Below are 17954 nucleotides of genomic sequence, written 5' to 3' on the forward strand. Positions count from 1 at the left end.
ACATTCAGGTTCCCATTTTCTGTGATCTATTTGTAAATTAAAGTCTGCGAACACCCTTCGTGGCAGTCTTTAATGTCCAACCAGATTTCACCCTGAGGAGGTTTTCTGTCCACCAAAAAGATAATCAGATCTAAATTTAAAGCCAAACAAGATAAAATTCAAAATAAATATCAATTTTCAAAGCAAAAACATAGAATAGAAGGCTTTTCAACTTTATTCAGATTATTTTTTCTAGATTTGTAGTCTTGTTAATAACATTAAAAACATTCAAGGTTAGGGACAGATTGTAGTAGAGGTCTCAAGATTCCACATTTCCCATTTTTTTTTGCACGACACCTACATCAACCCGAGTTTTGGTTTGCCCTGTGGAAGCTTAAAGACGCATTTCTTAAGTATGCAACGTAGCCAGGCCTGAAATTGGTCCTCTGCCCCCCCCCCCTCCCTCCACCACCACCACCACACGCACACATTAAAAAATGTTCCTAGCATCCGCTTTTACAGGTTTTCGCTCGGCCAGGCCTCTTTAAGATGGCACATTGTGACAGTCTTGTAATTAGAATGTGTTTTTCTGACAAAAAGCGGCTGGTCTTTCCTAAGAGGTTTGTATCCAATAAATCACACCTCTCTGGTGGAATATGCTTCTGCTCGGTCTATTAGTAAGGTCTCTTTTGTACATCCAACACGACGTCACCAATGTTTCGTCCGTGAACTGTGCACAGAAATCACCCTGAGATGAATGCAATAACTAAAACTACGGGGAAATTGGAGAGGAGGTGGCCTGACGGCCAGAGCTGCCGACTTTGTTTACTGGGGACCTAGGTTCGGGTCTCGGCGTCGGCTCAACATGCTGTGATTCTCGGCAAATCACTTATGTCCCGTGCGGGCAGTGCCTACCAAAAAAGTACGGGGCATATTACCAAGAAATAGCGATAATTATCGCTATTGCTTGGTTAGAGACAAAAATTTACCGCTGAGCTGCGGTGATTTTTACCGCAAATAAACCTTGATATTACCAAGGTTTATCGCAAATGCGATAAAAATCGCCGCAATGCATGAATATCGCTGAAAAGTCCGCGATATTCATGCATTACCGAGCTAATGCTCTTAGCCATGTTACCCACCTCCCATTGGATAACATGGCTAAGAACTGCTCAGGGCAGGTGTTAGCTTTTGGAGATATTCGCGCTTCGCGCGAATATCTCCAAAAGTTGGTAATAGGAGATAGCGATGTTAGCGACTGTTTTCAGTCGCTAACATCTTGGCACGCCCACTTTGCATGTCATTAGTGATAAATATCACTGACATGCAAAGTGGGGCCCAAGATGGTCGCTATCTCCTACTAGCTGTCGCTAACTGGTGTTAGCGACAGCTAGGTAATAGGGAGATAATTTTATCTCCGCTTTCTTGGCTTTTAAAGCCAAAAAAGCGGAGATAAACCCCCTTGATAATATGCCCCTACGTTCCTTATGTAATGCAACCGGTGCTCATGTAAAGTGCTCCAATCGCTTCGAGTCGAGTTCGCGCTATATAAAAACTGCAAACAAAAAAAACGTATTGTCACGTAATGCCCGAGCTTGACACTATTTTGAGCGATCTTTCACTTTCAACCGAGTCAAGTCCAGGAGATGTAGTTGATGTATATACTAATTCAGCCTAGGGTCAAAGACGGTGTGTGCTACATTGATGCTTTGTAATGAAAGTATTTGGGAATCTGACCTGGTGTGTTTGAAGGTATAGTGTTACAAATTGTTAAAGTCATTGTCATGGTATGTGATGGATGAGGTGGCACCGGACTGTTTTCACGTGCGTGAATTCTTCAGCGGGACATAAATAAAGCATGGTCAATTACAAATGTGGCCTGCCATCCAACCTCAATGTCTTTGAGCAGCTCAGTTGACTTAGCAGCATTACAGAGAGCGGTCTGATAAAAGATAACATCGCCAAACAATCCTTTTCACCCCAGAAGACAATAAACCGGTGTGAAATGATACGGAGGCTCAAGAGGGACTCGTCAGGCCAATGGCGACCCCTTGAGTGAGGGGGTGACAGGCCAGCAGGTGTAGTCAGTAAAACAAACGTCTGTGGGAATCTAAATTACCTGCGCACCAACGATTGTTTATGACTGCCACAGTCATCGCCTTTGTGGTCGGAAACAAAGCTGTAAGTTGTTGCAGATGCGGCCATTCACCCAAGAGAGAGCGATTGCATTTCAATGTAAGCTCCGACAGCTGAAACTCTGAGATCCCCCTACCTTTCTGGCAATCCCAGGTTATTAGCCATGCTTATCCATTCCTCCTGTGATCTTGTTTTGGTTATGTTTTTTAGTATAAATATTGTCAAAACTGAAAGATCTGAGTTGGTGTTTCTAGGGAAAAGGTTGTATGTGTCAACAGACAAAAACTGCCTGCTGCCTGTGACAGAATCTTGCATTGCTCCTGCCTGCAGTTCTGGCTCTGTGTGGGTAGCCTGTTCCGCACCTGTAAAGTGCACTTGGCTCGCTTGCACTTTTGTCGCCACAGTGCCTTCCTGTACTTGTATGTGTGGGAGGCTTGCATCCTGTTGACCATGCTGTACGCGTTGTGTGTGGATGTGTGACTGGTGTTTGTAAAGCTGCTGCCCATGCTTTCCCTGTCTTATGAGTGAAGGACTCTTCTACTGCAGCCTGGTTTGATAACTACCTACAGCACTTCTTATAAAGGAATGCCGGATTATTTTAGAGGAATGCAAAAAAAGTGATGAGTGAAAGACTTTAAACGTGGCGGCAATTCCGCCGCGATGCGGCGGCTTAGCGGAGTGGACGGGGCCGTGTCGACCAACGGACGTGAGCAGCACTACTGAGGTAGTGCTCGCGACGGCCATTGGCCGACAAATGCAGCAAAGGGGTTAAATTATCTTAGTCACTGTTAATTACTCAGGACCACATTTCAGTCTATCTTCATTTTGCCTGCTATGCCTCTTCAGACAGGAACCAGCCATATGCAAATTAGCCTTGGTCCTGCTCCAATAGAAACAATCCAGCGAGAACTGCCAGGCCAGGTCTCTACTGAACCAGAGCACAAGCAACTTCAGACCCCTTTTGGTCTATGTTAGCCTTTTCAGAAGGGTGCAGCCTGCTTTCAGTGGCAAAGTGAGCACGGGACTCATGGCTGGGCACAGCCATCGCACTTCGGGATCATACTGAGGAAAACAAGGAAGTGATGGGTGTAATGCTTGAATTAATCTCAGTCACAGGTAATTACTTGGAACTGTGTTCCAGTCAATTGTTTTTTTGCCCACCATGCCACATCAGACGAGAACCAGCTATATGCAAATCATCCTTGGCCCTGGTCAAATAGGAAATCCCTGGCCCGAACTGCAGGGCCAGGTCCCCATCTAAACCAGAGCACAACCAACTCCAGTCTGTTTCGACCCATTTGGGCTTCTTCAGTAGGATGCAGCTTGGTTCAGTAGCATAGGGAGCACAGGACTCACATCTGGGCATATCCGTCGCACTTAGGGTGTCGTACGGAGAGATTAAAACAGTGATGGTCTGAATGCTTAAATTAATCTCACCCACTGGCAATGACTCCCGGCTGCATTCGACTCCATCATTTTATTTTGCATACCATGCCACCTAATACAGGAACCAGCCACATGCACATCACTCTTGTTTCTACTCCAAAAGGAATAGGCCAGCCTGAAATGCCAGGTCCCCACTGAGACAACCACTTGCTAAAAAAAATTATATGGATGTTAAATGTTAAAGTATTTATAGAGCGCATGGCTGCTCCAACAATAGCGCGTTCAAGCGCTAAGATGAATACCAAGAGAGGCAACAGTACAAAGAAGATTACATTTGAGAGAATAGCCAAGTCTTCACAAGTCTTCTAAAGGTGAGGTGGCCAGAGACACTCCGAATGTGGATAGGGAGGGAGTTCCACAGGGCAGGAGCTAACCACCTGAAAGAGCGCCCCCCTGCTCTGGCCCTATGTAACCGCAGAACTCTGGCCAAGAGCAAGTCAGCTGAACGCAATGGAAACATGGCAGTGTTTAGGGAGGGCGAAAATAGCACGGGCAGCTGCATTCTGCACCCGCTGCAGCCTTTTTACAATAGATTTGTTGGCTCCCAAGAGAAGCATATTACAATAATCTAGTCTTGCGAGGACAGATGATTGGATGAAGGGCAATTAGCTTAAGCAGGAGCTGCATACAACAAGAAATAATATGGGTATTAGTCGGAGTGCACCTTAGGAGGGGACTGCCTGACTAAATAAATCCTTTGAGGGCGATGGCAGGGGAAACTGCCTAGGGCCACGTGCCAAAGAATATCATATCAGTTCCAATGGGAAGCCAAGCAACCCCTTCCTGCACCAAATACCCAATAAACACATTTTAGGGGGTGCAGCACCCACGTCATAAGCAAGGAGACGCAAACTTCCTGGGCCATGGAGGTACAGGCATTAAACTCCTCTGACACCTTGCGACAGGGACCAAATATATTGTGACCAATACGACAGTGAGACTTACTAATTAACTATGACATACTTTTTGGTTCAAACATTTTATATGTTGTCATGGCATAGGCAAAAGAAAAAGAGATACAAAGTGAAGGACGCTTCCACACTACAAGATAAGAAACATGGCAAAGTATGGGTCCATTTTGGATCGACAGTAAAATGACATAGCCATACATTAATTAATTCCATGGTGTGATGTCCAAGATGGGAAACAACCTTTCCAACGCAACTTTTACAATGCACTACTATTACAATGAAACTTTTACAACGCAACATCCATTACAACGCATGCATTTACAAGGCAACCATTACAACGCATGACACTACAACGCACACCACTACAGCGCATGTCATTACAACGCAGTCATTACAACGCATACCATTACAACGCATAGCATTACAACACATAGTACCCTTACACTATCCAACACTTACCCTACTGTTGCACCCCCTGGAGTTAGAATAGTAATTTTTACACCTACACTATCCAACACTTACCCTACTGTTGCACCCCCTGGAGTTAGAATACAAATTTTTACCCCTACGCTATCCAACACTTACCCTACTGTTGCACCCCCTGGAGTTAGAATAGTAATTTTTACCCCTACACTATCCAATACTTACCTTACATGCAATGTAATGTTATGCGTTGTAATGGTATGCGTTGTAAAGGTGGTATGCGATGTGAAGGTAGTTTTTAAAAATGCATTGTAAAGGTATGCTTTGTGATGGAATGCGTTGTATGGATGTTGCATTGTAAAAAATGCATTGTAAAGGTATGCGTTGTAAAAGTATGCGTTGTAACGTCATACATCCGTCTAAGATCGTTGTAGAATAACATTAACTCTGACATACTCAACCAAAAAAAGAACAATGCCTTGAAAAGTTCAAATGCCCATATGACAGATCGAAACATGTCAAAGAACCTTGCTCTGCAAACAAGTCTTTGGGTGGATGATTTAAATAATTTCAGAAGGTAAGCTGAATGGCATTTAAATTGGCAACAATCAGCCCTCTCGTCCCCGGGCACAGAAGACGAAGCAGTAGGATATGTCCAAGGCCACATCCGTACGCTCTCAAGATGACTTTGGCATCCCTCCCTGAGGTACCTGAGGGGAGGGGGAGGCTGAAATGAGTGCAGAACTGAGGAGCAATGTGAGGGGGGAGAAAAGATGAAAATCAAACCCAGACTTGGCCGATGAGAATCGGGAGTTTCTAGGTCTAGGTCTTGGTCTAGGTCTAGGTCTAGGAAAGAATTTTAAGCGTGTTTATCTTACCTAATTCTTGGATTTTAACATTTCTTTTCGAATAAGGATTTTCCTGATTGTTAACACCTTTGAGAATCCATACAAAAGGAGGAATGAGATTCCCATGCTCTCTTGTAGCCCTGTGGAGGCGCTTCACGGTGATACAGCGAAGCAATACTGCCTGTTGTCACACCTTGGACTATTTAGTCTCCATCGATATTATTAAAAAACTAAAATATGTTGGCTTTTATGGTTTTATTGATAGTTCTTGCTGCCTCAGTCCTTTATTACGAGTGGCCTCTTAATTCACATGGGGCCAGTATCTTCTGATGAGATGGGAACAAGTCGGATTTCTTAGCCTCAAGTGGGCAGCTCAGCTCTTAAAAGTTGACTCAATTTTAGGGTGAAATTGGGACCCAAAATGAGGATTTACCTAGGGCATCAGATCCAAAATAATCGATTCCTGGGTAATTCCTAGGGGGACCTTCAGGGTCTAAGTCGTAATTGGCTAGGGTTTCCACACCCCTGCAGTCTCTGGCCACTCAGAATGATGGGCGTCGTCTTTTGGCTTCTTAACACTGCTGTGACTTATAGATGTTTCTTAATCAACTCAATGACACTCATTTTATTCATCGCAGAAGGTTGCAAGCAGTGTGTAACTCTGACACGTTTGGGAGCCAGAACTTATTTTCTCATCCAACTTTTAACAAGAACATGAGAGAGGAAAACAGAAAAGGCAGCAAGACTGAGAAAGGGAAAAATAGAAATAGTGACAAAAGGGAAAGCAAGGATCAAAATGAACCTGAAAGAGTTTGCGAAAGAGACAGGAAGTTTAGGATAATATAGGAAAGAGGCACGAGTTGAAATCAAAACTAGGCAGCTTTGGCACTTGGGAACCCCAGCTTTCAGCAGAGATGGCGTTGGGCTCCTTTGAAAAGTTTTGCACCCCTCGGATTACGTTTTTAAAATTAATGACTCATTCTAAAACTGATTTAGCCATACAATGATCCATCTAGTGCATCAACCATTGATTTATGTGGTCGTATGATAGAGGCGCACAAGGCTCAACCACGCATGCCTCTACCACACAGTCCAAACTCCGAATGGGACTTACCGCCCATGCCTTTACCACATATTTTCGAGGTAAAGGCATGAATCGCAAGTGTAGATGTGCTGTTAAGTTCGCCAATACTCTGACCCCCCACCCCCACCCCAAGCCCTAAATTACAAACCCCCTACCTGCCCCCACCCTAAGCACCAAATAACAAACCCCCTACCTGCCCCCCATCCTGAGTCCTATATTACAAACCCCCTACCTGCCCTCTGCCCTGAGCTGTAAACATGCCCCATTCCTTAAATACTCCCCCAAACCCAGCCCTTAAAGCTACTCCAACCTTCTTCTCCTGCCCTAAGCCTTAAAAACATGCCCCCTCCTAAATGGTACCCTGATCCTCTTCCCCTTCCTGAGCCCTAGAAACTTGCCACCGACCCCCCAATAGCGACCCCCAGACTGAGCCCTAAAACTTGCCCTCTCCTTAAAAGTACCCTGACCCCCTCCCCGAGCCCTAAAAAACATGCCACTGACCTCCCCCCAATAGCGACCCCTGACCTGAGCCCTATAAACTTGCCATAGACCCCGTGACCCACAGACATGGCACCAGACCCCCTTAACTGTCCCTGACTGAGTCGCCTTCCTGACGCTCCTGTTCCTAGTCCCCACCCATCTCGAACGCTAGAGCGTATATGCCTTAACCACGCATATGCATGGTTTATGCAAATGCATTGTTCGGGCAAGTGGGCTTACACTTGCGGGCTTCTGGAACGTATGGCTCTGGCCACATAGTTCTGGATATTTCCCATTTATGTAGGCATGACTTTCTATTGGAAGGCATTTTTTGTTACTTTAGTAACTTAGGCACAAATCTGCATGAAACTCTGAAAGAAAAGCTCAGTCACTTCTTCAGCTCCTTCTCCCATGCGAGGGGCAAAAAAAGGGGAGTCTCTGAACATCAATTTCCTATGTTAATTCTCATAGGAAACTTTGCTCCCCAATAGAGAAAAAGCAGCTCAACAGAATTTCCCCAAATTTGGCAGAAAGTTGGAACTTTACTCAGAAAGTGTGCTTCTCATCATTTAGTGTAAATCCGTTCAGTAGTTTTTTTAGAAATTTGTATTTAAATTGGTGTTTGCAGGTTCATGAATGGCTAATCGCCTGGAAAAGTTAGTGATATATAGACCATTATGTAGCACATGACTCGTACAGTACCATAAATGCGTAAAAAAAATCAAATCTCATTGCTGAGGGAGTCTTTTCTCCCATTGGCCAATGCGGTACCACAGTCCCCGAAACCATACCACATACCTCCCAGTCTGCTTGGCCAGACTCAACAGCTCAAGAAATTGTTTAGGCTGCCATTATATGACTCTGTGATTCAGTCCCTTTGTCCTGAACAAATATTTAAACAGGGCATATGGGGCAGGTTAGGGGTATTCGGAAACCTAGACACTTGTGGGAAATACTCAGAAGGACCACTCTAGTGAAAACAAAATTCGGTAAGGGGCTCAGGAATGCTCTTGTGGAACCCACTGGAGGCATCCCATGAGGTACTGTGGAGTTCTCACTGAAGATGCTGTACAACCGTCCACCTCATGGTGATGCGGCACTACAGAAACTTCACTGAGGAAGCTTTCACAGTATTGCAGTACCGCCAGGTAGAATCTTGCAGGATAGGTACTACAAGAGTATTATGATACGTGAAAAAACATGATATATTAAACAGGAGAAGGCCTTGCACAATATGGTTTAGCTGCATTTGGGGGTTGGTCGTAGGGTGTGGACTTAAGCGCTGTCCAATGGGGTTGGCTGCAGGTGGGGGTTTGGGACAGAGTCTGGTTGGGACATGCAGCCAACACTTGCTGCGCACACCTTCAGTCATGTGCATCAGAGATTGGCTGCATGCATAGGGTTGGCTGTTGATGCAGTTTAGAATGTGATTTAAAAAAACAGGAATCTCACTGAAAAAACAAAGGCTAAGGTGATTGTATAGTTAGGTATTGGAATGAGACAAGAGCTAATGTTAAAAAAACAAAAATTGAAGTACACCAGTTAGGGCTTTGTGAAAAATCTACAGCTTGTACCCCATCATGCACTGGGTATGACCGCACATATTACATAACTTACAACATGTTAAAATAAAAAAAGGATGAGAATGTGGGTTGGGCTTTTGCGCATGGATGGATGGAGGTCATAGCCAAATTTCATTGGATGATGGTGCAGAAGTTATGCTTTTTTTAATAAAACTGTAACAGGTGTATTTCAGTGGCATTTATGGTTCGGGTTTTATTCTTTCATCATTTGACTAATGTCTCATTTCAACATCTAACTTTGTGTTTTTTATGTAAGTTATGGTCTTAGAACCTACTTTAACTAAGATATCATGGTTACTGTTATTTTTCCAGTGACTATATATATATAATCTATAGAGGTCACTACAGGGTAATTATAGTTAAGATCAAGTTTTTATAAAAATGTTATTTTTGTGATGCTAATAAATGTTGCTCCGTTTGACGAACCTTCACAACATTTTACAAACAAGAGCTTCAATTTGACTAGTTTGTCCATGAAAACATTTGGGGTGATCCGTCAAGTGGGGGCTGAGAAGAAGGGTGGTCTCAAAATGCACTTTACCCATTCATTTTTCTATAGGAACTTTAGACACTGCTACAGTCCAAAAGCCTCAACGGATGTCCACCAAATTTGGCAGAAAGCTATATCTTGGTCCAGAAAGAGAGCTTTTTGTGCTTTGGTATAAATCCATTAAGTAGTTTGGAAGGAATTGAAACTAAAAAACATTGCATATATCACGCCACAGAGGATCCATGGGCCGACACAGATCTCATGCTAAGATCGGATTGGCTTCCACCACACAACCAGGAAGTGGTGGCAGACATCTCAGGACTCAATCCTGAGTTCTAAGAAAAATGCAGAAAAATACATAGGGGGCATTGTAGGGCTAACTTGACCCCCTACCCTTGATGGTGGGGTCCTAGAGGGACACTGCCTAGGGCAAAACCGTTTTATTTAATGTTGCTGCAAATTCATAGAGGACCTTCTAATTGCTATAACTCATGAAGCTCCCTACACAGTGTTTTATTCAAATCTGTTTTTATTGTGAACACAGCGATAAGCCTACAACCCCTCATCGGGGCCGGCCGCGCAGAGAAAAATCAGTAATAGGAGTATGTAACCAGGGGAGGTGGATTCTTTAACACAGCGCCCTGCCTACAACCCCCGGGGGGGGCGGCCGCGTGGCTTAAGGGGGCAGAAAGCAAGAGGTAGCCGTGTGCTGGCAATGTGTCATAGTACGGGGGAGGCGCGTATGAGAAGGAGAGCAGTGGTGTCACATTTTCAAAGGCCCAACAGGGACCAAACTGCCCCAAAGGGGGGCGGAAGCCAGAGTGGCAAGGCAAGAAGAAAGCAAAAGTCGGAAAAGGGAGAGCAGGGGTGGGGTGGAGAGGGGCCAGGGAGGTGTACCTGCGGTCGCCTACAAGAGGCCTAAGACGCAAACCAGCACTGGGGGGAGCGACTATGAGCCTAGCCTGCTTGGATCGGCAGGGATGAGGGCGTCCTCAAACAATTGCAAAGCGCGGAGCCTGGGAGGCATGTGGCGGGCATAGCTAATGGAGCACAGGTGACGCACGAGAGGTTCCCACACTGCCTTGAATCGCACCCCCCTTGATTGTATCCGTGCCGTGAGCAGCTCCATGGTCAGGACCTGCCAGAGGCGCACGAACCAGGAAGCTATCGGCGGTGGCTCAGCCTGCTTCCAGTACAGAGCAATGAGTTGTTTGGCAGCGCCTAGCATGTGGAGGGTGAGGATCCAGTCGCTGCGCGTGAGTGCTTTAAGTGTGGGGGGTCGTATGCCCAGCAGTAGTGTGCAAACCTCCTCAGGGAGGGGAAAACCCAACACCTCCTTAATGTGACTGAGGACCTCCTTCCAAAAGACAGCCAGGGCAGGCCACGACCACCAGATGTGTATGAAGTCGCCAGTCGCAGCGCCACACCTCCAGCACAGGGGCGAGGAGGCAGGGAACATTTTGCTGAGTCGCAGGGGGGTGTAGTACCATTGTGTTAACATCTTGTACACGTTTTCCCTCTGCGGGATGCTGCGGTAGGATTTGGGGATGTCGTTCCAGAGCCTAGACCATTGAGACGGCGTGATGTCAGTGCCAGTTGCCGTCTGCCACTGTCTCTGGTAGGGATGTGCAGGCGGAGTGGAGGGATGCTGCAAGATATTGTAAATTTGGGAGATGAGTCGTTTCAGTCCCCCAAGGGAACGTGCCAACTTCTCAAATGGAGTGTGCGCCCTGGAAGCAGCCTGGTACATGTCGTCTCCCGAGGTCCAGTGGCGCAGCTGCGCGTACTGTAAGCTGGCAGTTAAAGGGAGGTTGAATTCTTCTCTGCAGTCCAGCCACGATTTAGGCGATCCACCAAGAAAAAGATCTCCTGCAACCCTGCAGTCTCCTTGGGTCCAGCTCTCGAACGCCCGGGTCTGAGCAGCAGGGGGAAAGTGCGGGTTGCCTGCAATGGGGGTGTGCGGAGAGGGGAACGTGGTCAGACCTTTGGACACTGCCACTTTGTCCCATACTTCAAGAACCGTCCTCGTGGGGACCGCCATGTATGCACTTCTGGAGCGCGCCACCCGCGGTAACCAGGGCAGGTCCCATATGGTGCGCCCCGTAACCACTCGGTCCATGTGGAACCAGTGTTTGTCGCTTTCGCGTGCACCCCATTCTATCACGAACCGGAGATGCGCCGCCCAATAGTAGTGGAGGAGATTCGGGCAGGCGAGGCCGCCCCTGTCTCTCGGCTCCATGAGGACTTTCTGTGAGAACCGGGGCCGTTTGCCTCCCCATATGAAAGACGTGAGGTCGCGTTGGAGGTGCTTGATGCAGTGAACCGGTATCGGGGTGGGGAGGCACTGGAAGACATACAGAATGCGGGGGAGGACCGACATCTTGACCGCGTTGAGCCGCCCCAGCCAGGAAATCATCAGGGGTTTCCATTTCCGCAGGTCCGCCAGGACTTCCTTTCGGCAAATAGCCCAGTTCCTCGAGGACCACGAGTCGAGGTGGGGAGTGAGGTCTAGACCCAGGTATTTGATGTGATCATCCGCCCAACGGTAGGGCGTGACCCCCTTCAGGAAGGAGACCTCCTCCTCGGGGATGGTGAGGTTAGGCGCCCAAGATTTGGTGTGGTTAATTTTAAGGCCGGACGCCCGCTCGAACAGTGTGAGGGCGTCGTGCACCGCCGGGAGGGAGACTCGAGGGTTCGTGAGAGTAAGGATCAGGTTGTCCGTGAACAGCGCTACCTTGTTAGCACGCCCCCCCGTGGGGGATGCCGTGGATGTCAGGAGCACGCCTAATCAGCTCCGCCAGCGGCTCGACCGCCAGGGCGAACAGGAGCGGCGAGAGCGGGCATCCCTGCCTCGTGCCCCTGTGGATCGAGAGCGGCGGCGTCAGTTGGCCGTTGACCCGGATTCTAGCCTGTGGCCCAATGTAAGGGGCCATGCACCTGGAGATCATGGTGGGGCCATGAAACCTAGAAATCACTAGACTCCTCCTGAAGAGACAACATACAATACAAAATTTTGCAGCAAGACTCATATTCGACCTGCCCAGATTGACCCACATCACACCCTACCTCGAGAAGCTACACTGGCGCTCGATCCAGAAGAGATGCCAGATCAGGATGCTGACGCATGCATACTAAGCCCTGCACAACAAAGCACCAGCATACAACAACAAAGGTCTGACCTTCCACCAACTGGCCAAACACCTAAGATCTGCCTCCCTCTTCCTCGCAAACTCGCCCCCACCCCAGATTCGCCATAGTAAAATAGGAGAATGCTACTTCTCACATTTGATGGCCACAACCTTCCCCTGCACCTCAAGACCACCTCATCACTCCAGCAATTCAGGAAAGAGCTCAAAACGAAGCAGCTAGCATCTTCAGCGCCTTGGAGCCCTGATGGGTGATTTGCCTTGCTTTATAAATCCATTGATCGATTGATTGATTAACTTATTGTGAGGGGTGTGGGTGTAGTTTAATTATTTATAAATTAATATAACATTTTTAATTATGAAATCATTTAATTCATTTGGATTTTTATTGTATTTATCAATTTAAAATACATTATAAAATAATTTAAATGAACGTGGGGTTAGTTTATTTATACCTTGAGGATTGTGCAAAATAATAAAACAGGATTTTTTTTCTTGGGTGGGATTTACTGGATAGAAGGAAGGTAAATATGCATTAATCTTGGGGAATTTAATTGATCATAAAGTATTTTTCAAATAGCATTGTAATTGTGACAATATGTATTTCAAGGAAATGTTTTGAGGATCAGTGTTTCTGGTAAACTATAGTTGTGTTTGGTAAATAATATAAGTGAATGAAAGTAAGGGGCTGACATTTTTCTTTCTTTTTAAAATGTTTACAGTTTTATATTTTTTTAAATGTTTAAGATTTGAAATCTTATATTAGATTTTTAATGTACACATGTAATGAATTTATGAAAAATAAACATTTAAAAATGAACCATAAATTACTGTAGTCAAATACTATAAATTAATAATGAAGACAAAAATATATGACATTTGAAAGTGTGTTTAATTAAATTTCTTTCATTTATATACTTTTTCAAACTTTCCTTATTTTGAGTTAGGATAGTGAATCAGTCCAACCCACTCTGTAATATTTGACATTTCCTCAATGTTAGTGAGATAGAATTTAGAACAATGCAAAGCACCACATTTATGTACTTACCTCAATGCTTATAGAATTGGAATTAAGACTATGAATCTGGCCCACCATGCCAAATATAGACACTTTCGGCAATGTTTTGTAACTGGAGGTAGAATTTTAAAAAATGACATCCCTATTTCAACTTACAGTATATACACTTTTCTCAATTTTAGTAGGACTGGAGTTAAAATATTAAATATTCAAATGTATACACTTCCCTCCAGTTTATGAGCTGGTATTAGAATAGTAATTTTCAACCCCCCTCGCCCCAAAAATATGTGCACTTTCTCCAATTTTCGTGATACAGGAGTTTGAGGAGTAAATCCTGGCTCTTCCCCAATAATGTTATGTTATGTTAATTGGTATTTATAAAGCGCTAAATCAAAGTCAGGTCTCTTAGCGCTCTTGGGGGATGGCGTAACTGCATAGACGGCAATCGGGTCAGGCATGAAAAGAGGGTTAAGCTGCGCTTAGTGCTTAACTCTCCAAAATGCTAGGTGGAATGGACTTGAAATTGTAAATCTGATCCTCCAGGATATGTTTATTTCCCTAATCTGTGTGGGATTGGGATTAGAATACTAAATGTAATGCCCCTCTCCTCCAGATATATGCACTTGGCCAATGTTAGTAGTACTGGAGTTAAAATAGTAAATATGACCCTCCCCCAAAATATGTGCTCTTTCTCCAATGTTAGTGGGATTAGAATTAGAATAGTAAATCTGACACCTTCAAATATATGCACAATCACCAATCAGACAGAATAGTATATTTGAACTATAAAATATATGCACTTTCCCAAATGTCAGTAGGACCAGATGATAGTAAACAAACTCTGACTCCCAAGTAGATGCAGTTTTCCTAATGGAAGTATAATAGGAGGTAAAATTGGAAATCACACCCCAAATATATATATATACACACTTTCTCTAATGTTAGTGGAATTGGAGTTAGAACAGTAAATGTGACCCCCCGATTAATGTATGCACTTTCCTGAATGTCTGTGACACTGAAGTGAGAATTGTATATTTGTCCATCTAGCTTCTTGACATTTTTTACATTTGTTTTCTTGGAGTTCGTAAATGAATACAATTTAATTTACATTTTTGTAAAGGTTTGTTGGTTATGCATTGTATTTGTACAATTATTTAAATGTGTTTAAAGGTTTAAACATTTAAACATTGATAGCTACGTTTAGAATGAATTTCAACTATTAGAAATTCTATTTACATAAGGCAGATCTTTTTTATGAGGAATACAAATTTACAAATTTAGCAATGCCATAATAATATTTATATATTTTTTTTATGTATGTTTAGTATGTAATTTATTAAAATTGTATCTTAAAATACGGACATTTGAAACAAGTATATATAGCCACAGATCCAAGAAAGCGCACACTCAGGATGCAGTGCAGGTTTATTAAATCTATTTACACATTTTGACTGTGGACAGTCTTGTTTACTTATTGAATGTGTGCTTTCTTGGATCTGTGGAAGTATTAATTGTCTGGCAGGCTCCACCGGCACTGTGCACCACCTTTCAATGGGTTCCGGGTCTCTATAGATAGATAGATAGATAGATAAATAGATAGATAGATAGATAGATAGATAGATAGATAGATAGATAGATAGATAGATAGATAGATAGATAGATAGATAGATAGATAGATAGATAGATAGATAGATAGATAGATAGATTTAATTTTGATAGATTTACTAGTTATACATAAGTTAGTTTTTTAAAGATTTTATTAACATATATTTGACAGGGTTGTTCGATTTGAATATCATTTGTTTGTATGCTTAGACATGTTAATTACATGTTATTGTTCATTTGGATTAAAGTTAGTTTTGTTTTCATTAAAATATTATTCTTACATGTTATAGCAGAGACTGCTCATTACATACTATATAATTTAATTCAATATATTGGTTATATCTGCTTTAAATTTAAGAACATCGTCTATATTTCAATCTTTGGAATTTTTGTATTTACTATGGGATCTATTCACAAAGTCATTTATGAGTAATTGAAGTAGTATTATTGTAGTAATACTTAATGTCATGGCAAATTGGTCTCATAAGATCAAAAATTTGAATAAAATCAGAATAGTCCGAAAATATTCAGATTCAATTAGTAGGAATAGATTGGGCTATGCTACCTTTACACTTTTAGTTAAAAAGGAGTTGGTCATGTTGAGGCCTATTCACAAAGACACTTATGAGTTATATGAAGTAGTACTCATTAGTACTACTTCACTTACTCCTAAATGCCTTTGTATTTCTCAAAGGCATGTACGAGTATGAGAAGTAGCAGAATTCTGAAAGGTACAACATATAAATGTGAATCAGCTCCTACATTTTTAATCGTTATATTTGTTATATCAATATATTTGCACTCACTAATATAAGTACAGAAAGTCTACATTCCGCTCTATGAAATGTTTACGATATTTGTGTTCTGAAATATTTTTATAGTTGATATCATGACATACAACCATGGTACATAAGAAGGAGTTTTGAGAGAGCCTGTCAGTCAGCACTGTAGATTGTAGGACTTCTCCAAATCATTTATGAAATCAAGGGGCATATTTACAAGGAGTTGACGCCACCAGAAAATCCCTTTTTTCAATGTTCTCGTGGCGTTAAGTCATTTGCCTTATTTCCAAGGCCGTGTTAAGCCACTTCATTGGTTTAATGCCACCCTGTAAATTATGCCCCTATTCATGTAGCACTTAGCGTGAAAGGGGCGTGCAATGGGTGTTGCAGTGGGCGTTCCGCTGCAACACTCATTGCTTTTTGACACTGGCCCATATTTACAAGGTATTGGGGCATAGCCAAAAATGTCACCAGGGAATACCGGTCTTAAGCAGGCCATATGAGGAGAAATGTTTTATTTTTCCTAGTATTTTGCTCTTTCCATGTGTGTTGCATTCAGCAGCACACATAGAAACAGAAAATCACCAGTAAAGATTGTTTATGTGCAGGAAGGTGTCCCTTCCTGCACATAAAAAATCACCCCTGCAGCGCAGGCACCCTTGCAGCATGGCTTCTTTAGTATCAGCACTAGTGGAAATGCAGGGGTCTGCTGTAATCTTGTGAATATGGCGCATCCCTAGTTTTGAAACTGACGGAGCGCAGCGTTACTAATTTTGGTGCAACACCGCCCTCCACCAGTTTCTAGTGCACATGCCCCCCTGTGTTGTTCAGTAGATTCTAGGGTGAGAAAGATAGGGGACATATGATCCCTTTGTAGTGCAGGGACAGCTCTAGCCTCTTTCCTGCTCCATTCGTCTAAGAGATATGTTACAGGTTTACATGGGAGTTGAGTTGGGAAAGAATTCCCTCTTTTGAGCCTTTTTTTTGGCTTCCACTGACAGGGAGCTCTCAGCCCACCTCTCCTCCCTGTTGACAACATTAGATTAAGAGTGTGACTGGCAGACTCTGAGAGGAGTAGGCAAAAAAACATGATCTGCCTGAAACTGGTCCCAGAGCTGGACCACTGGAATCCATAAACTCCAGGGCATATTACAATCTTTTAGCATGGGGCAGCATCACAAGCCTTCTAGCTCCAATGTCCTACATTAAAAAAAAGGGCAGATATGCTCTGTATCTACAATATACAGCACATTCCTGTCCTTTCTGCTAGCGCAGGAGCACAGGCTGCAGCCGAGCACCAACACAGGCACTATTGCACCATGGTCCAAGGGTGTCTGTGTTGTTGGCATGATTTTGTGCAGGAAGGGGCTTTCCTCATTTTATGTGTGCTGCAGAATGTAGCACATGTGAAAAGAGGAAAAGACAAGGAGAAAAGTAAAACATTCTCCTTTGGGAAAGGGTTAGTTTTGGCGCTGCCCCAAACCTACACTATGATGTAAATCTGGGGCAGTGTCAAAAACCATGGGTGTTGCGCTAGGAACACCCACTGCAACACCCATGGAATGCCCCTTCCACACAGAGTAAAGCATTGCCTACTCTATATTTACACAACCAAGAAAAGCCACGCAGGGTGGCTTTGCGTGGCCTTGTAAATATGGGCCGGCACCCTGCACCTCTGGAGTGTCACAAAAGTGACGCTCCAGCGTAATAAAAGTGCTGCAGAGGCACTGTGAATATGCCTCTTTGTCCATAACATAGGTATTAAAATGGTGCTGAAAAGCCTTTACACTGTATAAAGATTTCTCATCAACCCGTTACAGGGGTCCCACACCATGGAAACTGGGCAAGACCTTTGAGAACCAGGGTTAAGAACAATGACTCCCAACTCCCATGCCCAGTTTGGGACCGGAAACCTTATGAAATCTGCACCCTGCCAGAAACAGCTGTATGCAACCCTCTCAAAAGAAGGAGCTCACTGGTTGAGGGGTACTGGAGGTGTCCCTGCAAGAAAGAAATCTGGTAG

The sequence above is a fragment of the Lissotriton vulgaris genome, chromosome 7 (assembly GCF_964263255.1).
Source record: "Lissotriton vulgaris chromosome 7, aLisVul1.2, whole genome shotgun sequence".
Lineage (NCBI taxonomy): Eukaryota > Metazoa > Chordata > Amphibia > Caudata > Salamandridae > Lissotriton > Lissotriton vulgaris.